Genomic DNA, 20057 nt, shown 5'->3' with positions numbered 1-20057 from the left:
GTGAAGTCTCTCGCGGTGATATAAAAAAAAAAGATATTATGAATTTATTTATGATTTGGGACTACGAGGCGGTACCTCGGGAGTGCCCTTGTTGATATTTCTTTATGGCTGCATTGCCTTTGGTCATTTTTGGTATTTTCCTTAAAGTTATAAATTTCTATCTTCCTTCCGCGAGGTGTTAATTGCCCTTATTCTGTGTAGTTAAATTATGACATACTACTTACTTGAATTATCCCCATTGTCATTACTGTTATTATATTATTAAACTTTTCTCCCTGTCTCTTATTATTCTAGTAAGGCCTGACCTGACATCGTCACTATTCTGCCGAGGTTAGGCTTGGCACTTACTGGGTACCGTTGTGGTATACTCATACTACGCTTCTGCACATCTTTTTGTGTAGATCCATGTACATCTTATCAGACCAGGTATCAGTGAATTAGCCACCGAGGATAAATCCTTAGAAGCTTGTGACTTATTTCTACCGGGTTTTGGGAGTTGTAATTATGTGAATTTGCAGATTTATTTATTTCAGATTTCTATTGTTATTCCGAATTGATAGACTTACCTAGTCTTAGAGACTAGGTGCCATCACGACATCCTACAGAAGGAATTTGGGATCGTGACAACTTGGTATCAGAGCTCTATGTTCATAGGTGTTTTGAGTCACAAGCAGATTTAGTAGAGTCTTGCGGATTGGTACAGAGACATCTGTACTTATCTTCGGGAGGCTATGTAACTGTTAGAAAAATGTTCACTTCTTTGATTCCTTATCGTGCATATTTGTTGACTTTGATGTTCTAAACCATTGTCTTTATATTCTCTCACAGATGGTGAGGACACGCACAACTGGATCCGATGATCAGACACCCGCGCCCCCTATTGGAGCCTCAAGAGGCCGGGACAGGGGTAGAGGCCGAAGAAGACCACGTGGTGCAGCCCGAGCACCCACACCGGTTGCTGCAGAGGAACCACCAGTAGCTCCAGTTGGAGAACAGGCACCTGAGACGCCTGTTACTACTCATGAACTTCATGAGACTCTTGCTCGATTTTTGAGCATGTTTGGCACTCTAGCTCAGGCAGGATTGATTCCACTTGCTCCTGCCACATATCAGGCCGGGGGAGGAGCACAGACTCCCGCCGCCCATACCCCAGAGCCACGGGCCCAAGTTGACCATGCTCCAGAGGTTATACCAGTGCAACCAGTTATCCCAGTTAGGCCCGAGGGTAGGGAAACAATTTCAGAGGGGGAGCAACTCAGGCTCGAGAGGTACAAGAAGTACCACCCTCCCACTTTCAGCAGTTTAGCTTCAGAGGATGCTCAATGTTTTCTTGAGAAACGTCACCGTATCCTCCGTACTATGGATATTATGGATTCCAGTGGAGTTTCTTTCATGGCATTCCAGCTTAGAGGAGCGACTTACTAGTGGTGGCGGCCATATGAGTTGGATAGTCCGGCTGAGGCAGCTTCACTCACTTGGACTCAATTTTTAGATATGTTCTTGAGGGAGTATGTTCCTCAAAGTCTTAGAGTTACATGGCTCGTATGCGGTCTGATTCAGTGATTTGGCTAGGCATGCACCAGCCTTGGTTGCTTCGAGAGCGGGTTCACCGATTTATTGAGATGATCCACCCTAGTATCAGATTCAGTATGGCCCGAGAACTAGAGATGGACATCACATACCAATAGGCGGTGTCAATTGCTAGGAGATTGGAGGGTATGCGGACTCGGGAGAGAGAAGAGAGGGAAGCTAAGAGACCTAGGGATTCTGGCACATATAACCCAACTGCAGCCCGTCATGGTAGAGGCTATGTGAGTCATCCTATTCATTCAGCACTTCCAGCTTCCAGCGGTATTTTGGCTACTCCCAGACCCCAGGTTCCATATTATGCACTGCCAGTGTCTACTGTACCTCCTGTACGGGGTGCTTTCAGCCGGTAGTCCAGTCGACCAGGCCCGAGCCGGTCTCAACAGCCACGTCCTCCGAGGGCTTATTTTGAGTGTGGTGACACTCGTCATATAATAAGGAATTACCCCAGACTTAGTAGGTAGTAGGGGTGCACCTACACAGATTTCTCAGGCCCCACCCATTCCACAGGGCCCTCAGGCTTCTCAGGCCATGATCACTACACCAGTTGCTACTCCACCTGCACAGCCAGCTAGAGGTGGAGGTCGGACAGGTAGAGGTCGCCCTAGAGGGGGAGGCCGGGCCAGATATTATGCCCTTCCTGTTAGGGCAGAGGTCGTTTCATCTGATTCTGTTATCACAGGTATTATTCTTGTCTGTCATAGAGATTCATCAATCTTATTTGATCCAGGCTTCACTTATTCTTATGTGTCATCTTATTTTGCCCCGTATTTGGGTGTATCCTCTGATTCTTTGAGTTCTTCTGTTTATGTATCTACACTCGTATGTGAATCTATTATTATGGACCGCGTGTATCGGTCGTGTTTAATTATTATCAGTGGCTTTGAGACCAGAGCTGATTTATTATTGCTTAGTATGGTGGATTTCGATATTATTTTGGGCATGGACTGGTTGTCGCCCTATCACGCTATCCTTGATTGTTACGCCAAGACGGTGACGCTGCTATGCCAGGTCTACCGCGGCTATAGTGGAGAGGTACTCGGGATTATATTCCTAGCAGAGTTGTTTCATTTCTTAAGGCTCAACGAATAGTTGAGAAAGGGTATGATACGTATCTGGCCTATGTGAGAGATGTTAGTGTTGATACTCCTACCGTGGAGTCAGTTCCTATAGTAAGGGATTTTCCTGATTTATTTCCTGCAGATCTTCCGGGTATGCCACCCGATAGGGATATTGATTTTGGCGTTGATCTGCTACCGGGCACCCAATCCATTTCTATTCCACCATATCGTATGGCCCCAGCAGAATTAAAATAATTAAAAGAGCAGTTACAAGAGTTACTTAAAAAGGGATTCATTCAGCCTAGTGTATCACCTTAGGGTGCTCCTATCTTATTTGTGAAAAAGAAAGATGGTTCTATGCGGATGTGTATCAATTACCGCCAATTGAACAAGGTTACAGTGAAGAACATGTATCCATTGCCATGTATTGATGACATATTTGATCAGCTTCAGGGTGCTAGAGTGTTCTATAAGATCGACTTGCGTTCAATCTATCATCAATTGAAGATTCGGGAACCAGATATCCCGAAGACTGCTTTCAGGACTCGATATGGTCATTACGAGTTTTCGGTGATGTCTTTTAGGCAGACCAACACCCCAGCAATATTTATGCACTTAATGAATAGTGTATTTCAGCCTTATCTTGATTCTTTCATCATTGTATTTATTGACGACATTCTGGTATATTCCCGAAATCGGGAGGATCGTGAACAATACCTGAGGACTATGCTTCAGACTTTGAGAGAAAAGAAGTTGTATGCAAAATTTTCAAAGTGTGAATTCTGGCTTGGTTCAATAGGATTTTTGGGTCATGTGGTAACAAACAAGGGGATCCAAATAGACCCGAAGAAAATTAAAGCAGTGCAGAGTTGGCCCAGACCGTCATCAGCTACTGAGATCCAGAGTATTTTTGGTTTGGCAGTGTATTATAGCCGATTTGTAGAGGGTTTCTCTTCTATTGCTGCACCTATGACTAAATTAACCTAGAAGGGTGCTCCGTTCAGGTGGACCGAGGAATATGAGGAGAGCTTTCAAAATCTCAAGAAAGCTTTGACTACAGTCCCAGTATTGGTATTGCCTACAGGTTCAGGGTCTTATACTGTGTATTGTGATGCGTCGCGTATTGGTCTCGGCGTAGTATTGATGCAAGACAGTAGGGTGATTGCCTATGCATCTAGACAGTTAAAGGTACATGAGAAGAATTATCCAGTCCACGACCTTGAGTTAGCAGCTATTGTTCATGCCTTGAAAATTTGGCGGCATTATTTGTACGGTGTCCATTGTGAGGTTTATACCGATCATCGGAGTCTACAACATCTGTTTAAATAGAGGAATCTTAATTTGCGGCAGCAGATGCTTAAGGATTATGATATCACCATTCTCTACTATCCCATAAAGGCCAATGTAGTGGTAGATGCCTTGAGTCGTAAGGCGTAGAGTTTGGGCAACTTAGCATATCTACCGGTAGCATAGAGGCCTTTAGACTTGGATGTTCAGGCCTTAACCAACCAGTTTGTTAGATTGGATGTTTTCGAGCCGAACCGAGTTTTGGCTTGTGTGGTTTCTCAGTCTTCTCTGTATGATCGTATCAGGGAGCGTCAGTATGATGACCCCCATATGCTTATCCTTAAGGACACAGTTCAGCACGGTGATGCCAAGGAAGTCACTATTGGAGATGACGGTGTATTATGGATGTAGGGCAGGTTATGTGTGCCTACTGAAGATGGTTGGTGTGAGTTGATTCTCCAGGAGGCTCACAGTTCGCGGTACTCCATTCATCCAGGTGCCGCGAAGATGTATCAGGACTTGAGACAACACTATTGGTGGAGGCGTATGAAGAAAGACATAGTGAAATATATAGCTCGGTACCTAAATTGTCAGCATGTGAAATATGAACATCAACGACCAGGTGGATTGCTTCAGAAGTTAGAGATTCCAGAGTGAAAATGGGAGCGGATCACTATGGATTCCGTTGTTGGGCTCCCATGGACTCAGAGGAAGTTCGATTCATTTTGGGTGATTGTGGATAGATTGACAAAGTCAGCTCATTTCATTCTTGTGGTTACTGCTTACTCTTCGGAGCAGCTGGCTCAAGTTTACATTCGCGAGATTGTTAGGCTTCATGGCATACCGGTATCTATCATCTCTGACCGGGGTACGCAGTTTACATCACGGTTCTAGAGAGCCGTACAATGAGAGTTGGGTACTCGGGTAGAGTTGAGTACAACATTTCACCCTCAGACGGACGAGCAGTCCGAGCGCACTATTCAGATACCGGAGGATATGTTTCGTGCTTGTGTGATAGATTTTGGGAGTTCTTGGGATCAGTTCTTGCCACTTGCGGAGTTTGCTTACAGCAACAGCTACCAATCGAGCATTGAGATGGCTCCGTATGAGGCCTTGTATGGTAGACGGTGCCGGTCTCCAGTGGGTTGGCTCGAGCGGGGCGAAGCTAGACTATTGGGTATGGACCTAGTTCAAGATGCTTTGGAAAAGGTTAAATTAACTCAGGATCGGCTTCGTACAACCCAATCTAGACAAAAGAGTTATGCAGATCGGAAGGTTCATGATGTTGCATTCATGGTTGGTGAGCGGGTCTTGCTCCGGGTTTCTCCCATGAAGGGTGTTATTAGATTTGGGAAGAAGGGCAAGTTGAGCCCTAGGTATATTGGGCCTTTTTAGATTCTTGAAAGAATTGGAGATGTGGCTTATAGACTTGCACTACCACCTAATCTCCCTGCAGTTCATCCAGTGTTCTATGTTTTCATGATCCGAAAGTATCACGGCGATCCATCTCATGTGTTAGACTTCAGCTCAATCCAGTTGGATAAGGATCTATCTTATGTTGAAGAGCTAGTGGCCATTTTGGACAGACAGGTTAGAAAGCTAAGATCAAAGAACATAGCTTCAGTGAAAGTGCAGTGGAGAGGCCAGCCAGACGGAGAAACTAGTTGGGAGACTGAGTGGGATATGCGGAGCAAATATCTACACCTATTTGAGACTCCATGTATAATTCTAAACCTGTTCGAGGATGAACATTTATTTAAAGAGGGGGAGAATATAACGACCCGTCCGGTCGTTTTGAGTATTACAACCCTGTTCTCCCATTTACTGCTCAATTTGTGCTTTACACTTGTTGTGTGACTTGCTGGGATAATTGGTTCGGGTCCGATGAGTTTTTGGAATGAATTGGAATACTTAGTTCCAAGGTTTAAAGCTTAAGTTCAAATAGTGACCGGATGTCGACTTATGTGTAAACGACCCCAGAATGGAGTTTTGATAATTTCAATAGCTCTGTATGGTAATTTTGTACTTAGGATCATGTCCGAAATTTTTGTTTTGAAGTCCGTAGTGAAATTTGGCTTGAAATGGCGAAAGTTGAATTTTTGGGAAGTTTGACCGGGGAGTTGACTTTTTGATATTGGGGTCGGAATCCAGTTCTGAAAATTTTCATAGATCCGTTATGTCATTTATGACTTGTGTGCTAAATTTGAGGTCAATCGGAATTGATTTGATAGATTTCGGCATCGAATGTAGAAGTTGGAAATTCTTAAGCTCCTTAAGCTTGAATTGGGGTATGATTCATGGTTTTAGCGTTGTTTTATGGGATTTGAGGTTTCAACTTAGTTCGTATGATGTTTTAGGATTTGTTGGTGTATTTGGTTGAGGTCCCGAGGGCCTCAGGTGAGTTTCAGATGGTTAACGGATCAAGAATTGAAGTTGGGGGACTGCTCAAGTTGAGTTTGCTGGTTTTTGGCTGATCTGGTTTCCTTCATCTGTCAAAATCGAGGTCAAAATCAAGGTCAGGAAATCGAGGTTAGGAAATCGAAGTCAGGAAATTGAGGTCAGTAAATCGAGGTTAGGAAATCGAAGTGAGAAATCATAGTCAGAAAATCGAGGTCAAGAAATCGAAGTCAGGAAATCGAGGTTAGGAAATCGAAGTCAGGAAATCGAAGTCAGGAAATCGAGTTTAGGAAATCAAAGTCAGGAAATCGAGTTCAGGAAGTTAAGGTCAGGAAATCGAGGGCAGCGCCTCGACAGAGACGTCAAGTTATAAAACGGGGGCTTCATCCCATTTTTTATTTTGACAAATTGGAGCTTCGGGAGAGACAATTTTTGAGAAATTTTCAAGGAAAAACATTGGGACAAGTGATTCTAACTCGGATTTGGTCAATATACATAAATATATCATTGTTTTCATCATTTAATTAGTATTTTGAGATGAAAATTTGGGTAAAATTTAGAAATCTCATAAAATGATTTTTTTTTTTGAGATTTTGGTGTCGATTCGGAATCGGATTTGAGTGAAACTAGTATGGTTGGACTCGTAATTGAATGGGATGTCAGATTTTATGAGTTTCATCGGATTCCAAGACGTGAGTCCCACGAACGATTTTTGAGTTAAATTTTGGATTTTGTTAAACAATTTGTATTTTCCTATGGAATTTATTCCTATAATTTGTATTGATTGAATTGAATTAATTATGATTATATTCGAGTCGATCGGAGTCGGAAAATCGAGGAAAAGGCATACTACTTGACTGATTGAGTGTGGTTTGAGATAAGTGACTTGTCTAACCTTGTGTGGGAGAAATTTCCCTTAGGATTGTTATTAATATAAAAATGTTGATGTGTTGAAAGTCGTGTACACGAGGTGACGAGTGTGTACACGGGCTAAATGTGGAAGATTATGTCTTTAAATTGTGTAGAGCACTGTTGCATATTAATTAAATTATTTTATTCTGTTATATTCAGCATCCTTAATATATTTTCGTATCTTAAATTTGCCTCACCTGTTCCTGCTAAGTGTGTTACCTGTTTTTGAAACTCTGTTTCTTTTGTTCTGTGCATTATTTGAAGGATAAATTTTCTTAAATTTAAATATTATTAAAAATGAAGTATTTTACATTTAAAATTTTGATATTTAGACAAGGTGTTAAATTTGTAAAATATTATTTTTGCTGAATATTTTGTGAGATTTTTTGTACTCATTGTGATTGAGCCGTGAGCTCTTTATTGTGGAAAAATATGATTATTTTTGATTTATTTTGGCATGAGCTGTGAGCTCTTATTTGTGAAAAAATATTATTGTTGTTGATTTATTTTAGCATGAGTCGTAAGCTCTTTATTGTGAAAAAATATTGTTGTTGATTTATTTTGGTAAGTTGAAATATTTGGACACTAGAGGTGCAAATTGTGATATATTGTGATGTTGATACTCATGCAGCGGTATAAGGTCTGAGTGTTGAAACGCATGCGGTGAGATAAGGGTGGCTTGATAAGCGTGGCTAGTAGGGGAACTACTAGATGTCATGCGGTGTGATAAGGGTGGCTAAAACGCGGGATGCTATTTCGGAAAAAATATTTTTTTAAATTAAATGTGAAGGCTCCCGCGGTGATATAAGAAAAATGAGATATTATGAATTTATTTATGACTTGGGAATACGAGGCGGTACTTCGGGAGTGCCATTGTTGATATTTCTTTATGGCTGCATTGCCTTTGGTCATTTTTGGTGTTTTCCTTAGAGTTAATTGCCCTTATTCTGTGTAGTTAAATTGTGACATACTACTTACTTGATTTATCCTCATTGTCATTATTGTTATTATATTGTTAAACTTTTCTCCCTGACTCTTATTATTCCAGTAGGGCCTAACCTGACATCGTCACTACTCTACCGAGGTTAGGCTTGGCACTTACTAGGTACTGTTGTGGTGTACTCATACTACGCTTCTGCACATCTTTTTGTGCAGATCCAGGTACATCTTATCAGACCAGACATTAGTGAATTAGCCATACGAGGAGACTTCGAGGTATATCTGTCAGCGTTCGCAAACTCCGGAGTCCCCTTCTATCCTTATTATGTTGCTTCCTTATTTTCTTTAAACCCTAATGTATAGAGATATTGAGGATAAATCCTTAGAAGCTTGTGACTTATTTCTGCCGGATTTTGGGAGTTGTAATTATGTGAATTTGCAGATTTATTTATTTCAGATTTCTATTGTTATTCCGCATTGATAGGTTTACCTAGTCTTAGAGACTAAGTGCCATCACGACATCCTACGGAGGAAATTTGGGGTCGTGACACTGATCCTTTACTAACTCAGAACATTCATGAAGTAGCTCTACTTCTCCCATCATGCAGTTCAGTTGCTTCTTCTTGCATTGATGGTCTGGTGCATACTTTTCACCACACCTAAAACGCAAGTTATTGCTCTTCCTGTACTCATAAACCTCAGGGCTAAGCCTGAAGAAGTTTGGTTTGACTGTGGTTCCAATAGGAGCCCCCATGTTAACAGAATTTCCATATACAAAAGAGGGCTTTGTGATGCCCTTGTTCTTCTTCTAAGCAACTTTTATAGCTTTCTCCTGCATCCTAGCTTGTTCCACAGCAAATCTCAGAGTTGTATGCTTGAACAATTTCACACCAAATCCGATTTCTTAGTTTAAGGCATCTGTAAAACTGGATGTGAAGTGTGACTCAAACAAGAGAGGAATCCTTACCAACATTTGGGATTTCGAGTCCTCAAACTTGCTTAGGATGTCATCAACAAAGCCTACTTGACTCAACTTATTAAATTTTTCAACTATGTCCTCCATTAATTCTTCTCCAAATCGAATAAGTAGCTCCTCTTTGAATTTAGCCCAGCTCACTTCATCTCAGCTCAACACTAATGAGTGGTACCAAGTGTCAGCTAGTCCATTTAGATAGAGTGTAGCAGTTTTAACCTTTTAGTTGTCCGAGGTCTTATACAAATTGAAACACCTTTCACATTTACGGATCCATGCCTTAGGCTCATGACCCTCAAAATTAGGCAACTCTCATTTAGGGGAAGGAGCTTGCATAGCTTGAGGCATGCTCTATCTCAATTACTGACCTGGAGGGACAAGAGTCCATCTCCTTGAGGTCTGTCACCTTGAGCTCATTGAGGAGCTCTTTCTAAAATTGTTAACCTGTAAGCACGTAATTTTTGACCCGCGCAAGTTTTAAAAGTAGTATTTCAAAAATATTTGTTTATTTTTATTTTTTATAGGATTTCAGTCAACTTTTAGTTTTAATTTTAAAATATAAGTTTGAAAACACAAAAATAGTTTTATAACATTTTTTTAGCTTATTAGTATTTTATAATATTTATAACATTTAAAAAAACCAAAAATATTTTCATTTTAATATGTAGTTCACTTTAATAATGTATTCTTATTAACTAAGATTAATTAGTATATTTTGATAGTATTTTTATTTTTATTTTTATTCAATGAGAAAGAATTGAATTTGGGTCAAATGGGAGCTCATTTTCGGATTCTAGTGGCCCAGCAAGACAAAAGCCCATTCTTTCCAATCCCTTTTAGCCCAAATCCTTTTCTCACCCATCAAACCCTTCCCTTAATCATAGCCACTGATCTACTTTCATCCAAGGGCCAATGTTAATTCCCCACCCAAATAAAACCCAACTATTCTCCTAATTCCAAAACAGAAGAGAAGCAGCCGCAACCTGCACAAAAAAGAAGGCAAAGAGTGAAAAAAAAAACGGAGGGGAGATTAAGGGAACAAAGGAAGGGGAAAGAGAATTGGAAAGCAACAACGGGTAGGAATGGGGGGAAGTTACAAAAACAGAGCGAATAATTGAAGGGAAAAGCTATAAAATCTCATTACCTCGAAACAAAAATAGTGTGTTCATTTTCCCATCCTCCTTCTCGCACGTTACACAATTTCAAGTTGGGTTCATTTGATTCGAGTTTTCCGGCGAGTTTCGAGGTCGTCGAAGGTCGTAGGCCGAGGTTTCCGGATAGATTCGTGGTTCCGTCGAGGTTTTCGCTGTCTAAGATTTTCGGTGTTAAGCATTTTCAGATTTTATTTGGCAAAATATATCTAAGGTCCGCTTCTTTATCTGTGACTTTATTTTGTTCTTATAATGCTTGCCGTTTTGTCATTTGTTCTATGTCAGCACGTCTTTTATTTTTTTTATCTTGATTGATTAATCAATTTCCTTGAAATAATTTGTTTGAGTTGCTTTGGGTCTGTGACGGTGATTTAGATGAATTAGTTTCCATTATTGTTTGGCCTTGATTTGTGAAATAACATGCTGGGAAGATAACTATGAAAGCACAAAGAGTTGTGGGCTTCTGTTGATTTAAACTGATAAATAATGGACTGTAGAAGTTAGTTCTCAAAAACTAAAATGGACAATATGATAGGCCGAATGATTTATTCTTATACAACCCAATACAATAAGAGTTATAATCTGGCCCTATTATATAATAAGTAATTGCTTGATAACTCCATAATCTTGTTGCTGCTTCAGTTATTCCTCAACTCATTAATCCCTTCATTTAATTCACCACTAGTCTAGTAATTGGAAAAACAGTCCTAAGAGGTAGACTATTAGCAATTCATTATGTTGTAAATATTTCTAACAACTTAGTTGTATAATTGATCTCATGAATTCTTTGTCTATGATCGAGGTCACCTCTCCCCCAACAAATTTCCATAACTCATGATCCTCATATTTGAATCTCAAATTAGTTTAGGAAATGAACAACTCGAGAACATCTTAGCTTGCTTTAGGTGCGTTTAATAAATTATCGTGGTCATAGGTATGTTTTTCGTGACATGGTCACGATACATAACCCCAATTCGAGTGTGCGTTTCACGTGACTCGACCTCAACTTCAAATAATAATAATAAAAATAAATATGTCGTAAATTGCGGGTACATTTCATGTGGTGCAGTTTGCAATGTGTATCAAAATGACAAGTGTACGACATCGTGACTTGTTCCAGAAATAAATTCCATAAATATTAAAAGCGATATAAAAGCGATAATGCACAAAAGATTTCAAATATGTATAAATCAGATAATTAGGCTAATTATTACTAGTTAAGCGACCGTGCTAAAACCACGGAACTCGGGAGTGCCTCACACCTTCTCTCGGGTTAACAGAATTTCTTACCCGATCTCCCGTGTTCGCAGACCATAAATAGAGTCAAATTTCCTCGATTTGGAATTTAAAATAAATCGGTGACTTGGGACACCATAAATTATTTCAAGTGGCGACTCTGATAAATAAATAATCCCATTTTGATTAATGTCACTTAAATTGGAAAAACTCCCCTTCGAAAAAAAGGAGGTGTGACAGCTCTAGCGACTCTACTGGGGACAAGAACCTAAAATCTCTGGTTCAGGATTCAGAATTCGAGCTTAGAATAGCTGTTATGATTGGCTTTCATGATTGTCTGATTTTTACGTGTTTGACCTTAATGTGCTAAATGTCACTTTTTTTTACTGCTTTGATATTGTGTGAATTGTATATAAACTGCTACAAAACCCTTTTTCTCTCTGAGTCTTCTAAATCTTCTGGGAAGCGTGCGCTTCGCGTGGCTTCTTTTCTGTTAGAGTCATATCCTAATTTTAGAACGAGGTTCGGACAAGTTCCAAAGCCGGTGAAGCTTCTGTATTTCCGGTACGCTGCCCCTCCCCCCGGCTCGAGTTGTCTGCTCAGGTAAGCCAGGTCTAGAACAATACACCCAGGATTTAAACTTAGAATAACATAGCCTCATGCCGGATCCCTAGTAGGAACGCTTGTTTGCATCACGTGCATTTGACTTTGGGACTCAACACATGGGTTGGGTCCGTCCAGAACAGATGTACCCAAATTAAAAGACCATCCTGATGCATTACGTGCTACTTGTGTATTCATTTGCTTCGGGTTGCATGTTGACTGGCTTCTACAATAGGGAAAGAAAATAAAAAAAATGAAAAAAAGAGTGAGAGGTAGGTGTTTGAAATCTGAAACTTTGCCAAAATTTTGAAGAAAAAAAAGAAAAGAAAATAAGCCAATATTTTCAAAAAATCATGTTTCCTCAGTTTCGTCAAAACTGGCAGAACTACGCAGGTCTGATTCTCACCGGATGTGAGATACGTAGGTAAACCTAATCGGTTCCGACCCCCATTTTTAAAAAAATCCAAAAATATTTTCCTTTAATTCCTTCTTTAGGAGTCTTTTTTTTAGAAAATCCCAAAAAAATATACAAAATAGGAAAATTTTTAAACCAAAAAAATATTTGATTTGTAGGAGTCTTTTATTAGAAAAAGAAAACAAATGAAATCAAAATCCAAAAAAAAAAATTCTACATTTTTTTAGAAAGTTTTTCTCCCAAAAATCCAAAAAAGAAAACAAAACATGAAAAGCCAAAAAATATTTTTCTTTCTTATATAGAAGTCCTTTCGGAAAAAATTAGAAAAAAAAAAATCAAATTCCAAAAATATTTTCTTTCTGCAATTTATAAGTCTTTCTTTCGAAAATTTTAAAAAAAAAATTAAAATTCAAAAAGAGTTAGTTTATTTACTTTATTTCTGATCTTCTTAAACTATGCACGATCTGATTCATGTTCCCACATGATACGTAGGCAATCCACATCAGGTTCGATCGACCAAAAAAAAATAAAAAATGAAATGAAATGAAAATGAAAAAATAAAAAATAAAATAAAAAATGATGATGATAATAAGGACCGACTGAGTCCATTCTAACGTGTCTCTTGTTTTGAATCATAGAAGAAAGTTTGAGGTGGTCGGTTTGTGGTAAGCTATCAACACAAGATCCAAAGGAAAAATGTCATTGACAACTGATATTGAAGTTGTTACGAGTGGTCAAGAGACTCAGGGTCAGAGGGTTCAACAAGAGTCTACTATGGTTGAGGAAAATAGAATACTGAAACAGCAAATGACTGAAATGTGTCAAGCATCGGCCAATGGTCAAGGACCACGCCTTTCTTATGTTTTCCCAAAATTCACACCCATCTCGACTACTACCACTCATGTCTCATTGTCTGATCGATTCTATCCATTTGGGTTCAGTCTTTATCCCAACTGTACGACTACAGTTGGAACTTCTGTTGCGCGCTCCCAAAGTGTGCCATTGACAACCAATCAGACAATCACTGCTGTTATGCCCGTTTTCACTATCCCACAGCCAACAGTGGTACAAAAGAAAAGTCATGAGTCACAATTTGCTACCCAGCAAGAACAATACCATTCTCCTGAGTACCACTCGTACATATTTGATCTTCCTTCAAAGATTGAGAAGCCTACCCGAAAGATAGCATAAGAAGAAATGACCCAAAGAGTGAAAAGCTTAGAACAAAAGTTGAAAAACATACAAGGGTCGGCAGGTGAGAAGAGTATTGCCTTCAAGGATCTATGTATGTTCCCCAATATTCGTTTGCCACTTGGTTTCAAGACTCCCAAATTTGAAATGTATGATGGACATGGAGACCCCATAGCCCACCTGAAAAGGTATTGCAATCAGCTAAGAGGTGTGGAGGGAAAAGAAGAACTAGTAATGGCTTATTTCGGGGAAAGCCTGACAGGGGTAGCATCTAAATGGTTTATGGATCAAGAAACCTCTCACTGGTATGTCTGGGATGACGTGGCCCAGGCCTTTGTCAAACAGTTCCAATACAACATCGATATCGCCCCAGATCGCAATTCCCTTTCAAACCTGAAGAAGAAACCAACTGAAAGTTTCAGGGAATATGCCATTAAATGGAGAGAGCAAGCGGCTAGAGTTAAGCCACTCATGGATGACCACGAGCTAATCATTGTCTTCCTTCAGGCTCAAGAGCCAGATTATTTTCAAAACATGATGTCCGCTGTAGGCAAATCCTTCTCGGAAGCAATCAAAATTGGGGAAATGGTTGAGAATGGCCTTAAGACGGGCAAAATTATAAGTCAAGCAGTTCTCAAAGCTGCAACTCAGGCTGTCCAGATTGAATCTGATAATTTTAGTGACACGAATGAGAATGATGAAAAAACCATGATGATAATAAGGTCGAGAAGAGGTCCTAGGAGAAGATCTCGAAGATATGATCAGCCTCATCAGGTTTCCGATAATTCCTCTGAGCACTACTATCCATCTCATAACCCACAATACTCTATTGCTCCACTTCAGTATGTTGTCCAGCCACCAAGACACCCCAGAAGGCGAGCACCAGCACCGCAAAATCTCCACCAGCCTCCACAAAATTTTCAAGAGCCCTATAACACACATCCAAGCCAAGGGTATAGAGGGGAACAAAGGTTGAAAGATAATTTTACACCAATAGGAGAGTCCTATGCAAGTGTGTTTGAGAAATTAAAGCATTATGACATGATTGCACCTATTCCTCCAAATCATGTGGACCCACGTGCAAGAAGCTTTGACCCTTCTAAAAGGTGTGAATACCATTCCAATGCCCAGGGGCACAATGTTGAAAGTTGTCGGGATTTGAAAAGAGAAATAGAAAGGATGATCCAGGAAAAACTGATTGTGATCCAAGATAATGACACCCAGAATATCATGCAGAATCCTTTAGATGCACATGATGATGCACACTTTATGGGGATGATGTATGGTGACATGGAGTATGAGAATCCTCTCGGGAACTTGCCGGCTGAAATTGGAGAAGGCCATGGTGATTCTAATGAGCAAATTTGTGGCTAAATGTCAAGCTTAGCAATTGAAAAGTCATTCCCTCCTCACTATGAAGGAATCTTGGTAGCTTGTTTTGATGTTTTTTCTATTATCTGGGTTATTCCAGGGTGTGATCCAGACTTTATTTATTTTATTGAGTCAAACCCTTCTATCCCTCTATTTTGTTTGTGTGAGTCTTGTCTGTCCGTTTTGTTGCTATTTTGATTAGCCGGGTTATTTTAGGGTTGTAACTCGGATTTTAGGTTGTTTGTCTTGTTGTTTACTCAATGAAATACAGTTTGTCCTTTTGTGTCATTCCATGCTTAGTTCTTTTCCCGCTAGTTTTAGTGATATGACATGCATGCGAAATTTTTGGCCAGATCTTAGAAAACTGATTTAAGCTTGAATTGGATAAATGAGAAAAAGGAATTTTTGAGGATGAATAAAGAGTTGAAACACTTTGGAATTAGCTCAAATAAAATGACCCGCGGAGGTTAATGATCTTTACCTTTAAATCATTGTGAAGATCGGGTTTGAGGAAGAATCAATTGAAGTTTATTGGTAAGTTTGACATTAATGGGTGAAAAGTGTCTTCCGACCACGACACACCAAGAAGACAGACATGTTCATCAATGTTGTGTCGCGAAAGAAAACCATGTTTGGCATTCTCGAGGCTAGGAGGCCATTTTTCTGCTACCCAAACACTTTATACCCTTTGTTACCCCTTTTGAGCCTGCGTTATTTTCTTTGACCACCCTCTTTTGGAATCAAGTTTAGAGTCAAAAGTAAAAACAAATGATGAAATGACAGAAAAATAAAAAGAAAAGTCCATGTCCCAAGAGTATAAATTGGGGAGACTCTTAGAAAGTTCAAGTGAAAAAAAAAAGAATAAGAAAGTAACAGTCAAAGGTCCATGCCCCCAGAAAATAAAATACCGGGGCAACTTTTTTTGAAAAAAAAAAGAGAAAAGAAAAGAAAAAAAAAAGATGAAAAAAAATAGTTAGGTCAGATGTCTGAACTACGTTAGACCTGATTTCTTTAAAAAAGAGATACGTAGGCAGCCTTACACGGTTCGGTCCAACCAAATAAGAATTCAAAAAAAAAATACAAAAATCCCTATTATTAGAAACTGGGGCAAAAATTTTATTTCACTTTTGAAAGAATCGATTCCAAGAGTTGTAAAGTGTTTAACCCATCATATTGAGTCTACTTAGAGCCACTACGCCGACCCATCTTTCCAACCCTATCCAAAAACCTTCCAAATAAAGACCTCCCGATATGCCTTCAAGAATGCCAAGAGACGCATGCAAAGAGCAGCAGATGTCACATGACATAGAACGATGTCAAGTTGCTCACAAAAAAAGAAAAAGAAAAAAAAAGAAAAAGAGAGAGTCTTACTAGTGAAAACCCTCACGGGCACTGTAAGGTGACGGTAAGAAGAGATAAATAAATGAGAGAGGCTTGTTGGTGAAAATCCCTCGGGGCACCACTAGTCGAAAGTGAGTCATGAAGCTGATGCAAAGGATTGGCACGAACAAGCCCGACTTCAAAGTTTATAAGAATAGTAAAAGGAATGATTGGATTAGTTTGATGGATCGGTCATTAAGTCCAAAATGCATGTCATGATTCATTAAGGCTAGCTATTAAAAAAACTTATGTCCTTCTCGACAGAGGCATTTCTTGTTAATACCATTTCTTCGCACCATTTTGTCCCTTCACTTTGAGTCAGTCCTTGTCAAAACAAACAAGAAAAGATTTCAAAATCTGCTACCAGATTTTTAGTTGCACAAAGTAAATTTGGCAAGCACAGTCAGGTGTTACAGTCAACATGCCTTGAGGATTCATGCAAAGGCTTCCCTCCAAAATACCTTTGTCAGCCTACTTGGCTAAAGCAAGCAAAGATAACCTTGAGGTTAATCAGGGGCTCGGGCTCTCTGTAGTACTGAACAAGAACTATGAAGTGTGCACATCATGCAAAAGACACTTACCAGTTGTGATTCTCTCTGACAGACAAATTGCTCAAAAAGCAGAAAGACATTCAAGACATAAAAAGGTCACCTAAGCAAAGATCTCCAGTTGGGATAAGGCTGATTGAGCCACAAATACAAATGGTACTGGGTGTGAAACGATTAGGGTTGATGTAAAGCAAAAAGTCTCTTGAAACCGACTCAAGCTGATTGAGCAAAAGCCAAGCTGCCCAAGACTCAAGTCCACAAACCGACCACCACTTTTAAAACTGATAAAATTTCCTTTGTTTGAAACAGGAACAAAGCAGTGCAAGGAAAGTGGTTCAAAAGAAAAAAAAAGAGAAGAGAAGAGCCGACAAAGGGATGTTTCTCAAATCTTTGCCTTTATTTGTCTTGTTAGTGTGCATAAAATATTGTCATTGCTCTTCACATTTTTCCTCCTAGGATAAAAAAAGTCCTAGTCTGATGGATTTTCTCTCAATAAAAATGATGAATTTTTCTCTCAAGATAGAAATCTTAGTCTGATGAATTTTTCTCCTAAGATAGAAAAACTAGTCTGATGAATTTTCTCCTAGGATAAAAATCTTAGTCTGATGAATCTTTCTCCTAAGATAACAAAAAAGACCTAGTCTGATGAATTTTCTCCTAGGATCGAAATCTTAGTCTGATGAATCTTTCTCCTAAGATAGAAGACCTAGTCTGATGAATTTTCTCGTAGGATAGAAATCTTAGTTTGATGAATCTTTCTCCTAAGATACAAAAAAATAGACCTAGTCTGATGAATTTTCTCCTAGGATCGAAATCTTAGTCTGATGAATCTTTCTCCTAAGATAGAAGACCTAGTCTGATGAATTTTCTCGTAGAATAGAAATCTTAGTTTGATGAATCTTTCTCCTAAGATACAAAAAAAGAGACCTAGTCTGATGAACTTTCTCCTAGGATCGAAATCTTAGTCTGATGAATCTTTCTCCTAAGATAGAAGACCTAGTCTGATGAACTTCTCCTAGGATCAAAATCTTAGTCTGATAAATCTTTCTCCTAAGATAATAAAAAAGAGACCTAGTCTGATGAATTTTCTCCTAGGATTGAAATCTTAGTCTGATAAATCTTTCTCCTAAGATTGAAGACCTAGTCGGATGAACTTTCTCCTAGGATAGAAATCTTAGTCTGATGAATCTTTCTCCTAAGATACCAAAAAAAAAAGACCTAGTCTGATGAACTTTCTCCTAGGATCAAAATCTTAGTTTGATGAATCTTTCTCCTAAGATAGAAAACCTAGTCTGATGAATTTTCTCCTAGGATCGAAATCTTAGTCTGATGAATCTTTCTCCTAAGATAATAAAAAGAGACCTAGTCTGATGAATTTTCTCCTAGGATCAATATCTTAGTCTGATGAATCTTTCTCCTAAGATCGAAAACCTAGTCTAATGAACTTTTTCCTAGGATAGAAATCTTAGTCTGATGAATCTTTCTCCTAAGATACCAAAAAAAAAAGAGAAAAGAGACCTAGTCTGATGAATTCTCTCCTAGGATCAAAATCTTAGTCTGATGAATCTTTCTCCTAAGATTAAAACCTACTGATGAATTTTCTCCTAGGATAATAAGTTTAATAAAAAAGGAAGTCTGGATTTAAAAAAAGGGTCAATTTTTAGTTTTCTTAAGTTATCAATCTTTAGTTTTCTTGAAATCAGGGGTCCTGCCTAGCGAATAGGGTCAGTTTTTAGTTTAGTCAAGCTTAGTTTATAGTTTTTCGCAAGCTCAATCTCAAATTTAGGAGACGCACTTCCTAGTTTGGGGTTTTCGGATTTTTATTTTTTTAGGAGACGCATATCCTAATCGAGTCTTCAATTTTACTCTCATCATTGCATCACTCATCAATAGCATAGGTGATTTATAGTTCTGCTAACAACTCACAAATCTTCCTAGTCCAAACTGGGGTAGAAAAGTTTCTTTTGTTTTGTCTATTTTGTTGTAGTATCAGGCGCCCACCTGGAGAATGAGGGAATTCATTTCAAGTTTAAGTCATCAGGCGCCCACCTGGAGAACGAGGGAATTTATTTCAAGTTTTAAGTTATCAGGCACCCACCTGGAAAGCGAGGGAATTTATTTCAAGTGTGAAGTTATCAGGCGCCCATCTAGAGAACGAGGGAATTTGTTTCAAGTTTTAAGTCATCAGGCGCCCACCTGGAGAACGAGGGAATTTATTTCAAGTTTTAAGTCATCAGGCACCCACCTGGAAAATGAGAGAATTTATTTCAATTTTTTAAGCCAGCAGGCGCCCACCTGGAGAATGAGGGAATTTATTTCAAGTTTTAAGTCATCAGGCGCCCATCTGGAAAATGAGGGAATTTATTTCAAGTTTTTAAAGTCAGCAGGTCATCAGGCGCCCACCTGGAGAACGAGGGAATTTATTTCAAGTTTTAAATCAGCATCAGGCGCCCACCTGGAGAACGGGGGAATTCATTTCAAGTTTTAAGTTAGCAGCAGGCGCCCACCTGGAGAATGAGGGAATTTGTTTTAATTTTCAAGTCATTATCAGGCGCCCACCTGGAGAACAAAGAAATTTATTTTAAGTGTTAAGTCAACATCAGGCACCCACCTGGAAAACGAGGGAATTCATTTCAAGTTTTTAAAGTCAGCAGGCGCCCACCTGGAGAATGAGGAAATTTTTTTTAAGTTTTAAGTCATCAAGCACCTACCTGGAGAACGAGGGAATTTGTTTCAAGCTGTAAGTTAGCATCAGGCGCCCACCTAGAGAATGAGAGAATTTATTTCAAGTGCAAGCAGCAGGATGCCAGCCTCAAGAACATGGTCAACTTTCAGTTTTCTTCAAATTCAAGTCAACAGGATGCCAGACTGAAGAACATGGTCAACTTTCAGTTTTCTTCAAATTCAAGTCAACAGGATGCCCACCTGAAGAATAGGGTGAATTTTCAATTTCAAGTTGAAGGATCAAGTGGAGATTCAAGGAAAATTCAAGACAAGAAGTAGATA

The 20057-nt window shown here is 39.2% G+C and overlaps 1 long non-coding RNA gene across 1 annotated transcript; it reads right to left on the bottom strand.

Moving 5' to 3' along the window:
• Positions 1 to 17773: 17773 nt before the first annotated feature.
• LOC138896946 (uncharacterized) lies at positions 17774 to 18405 on the bottom strand. The gene is made up of 3 exons (XR_011410577.1): positions 18270 to 18405; positions 17979 to 18047; positions 17774 to 17902 (listed from the first exon to the last, which is right to left on the bottom strand). It is a non-coding gene; the product is annotated as an uncharacterized lncRNA (long non-coding RNA).
• Between the last annotated feature and the right edge of the window lie 1652 nt (positions 18406 to 20057).

The sequence above is a fragment of the Nicotiana tomentosiformis genome, chromosome 8 (assembly GCF_000390325.3).
Source record: "Nicotiana tomentosiformis chromosome 8, ASM39032v3, whole genome shotgun sequence".
Lineage (NCBI taxonomy): Eukaryota > Viridiplantae > Streptophyta > Magnoliopsida > Solanales > Solanaceae > Nicotiana > Nicotiana tomentosiformis.
The sequence above is the reverse complement of the archived record's forward strand: the minus strand, read 5'-3'. Positions and strand labels throughout refer to the sequence as shown.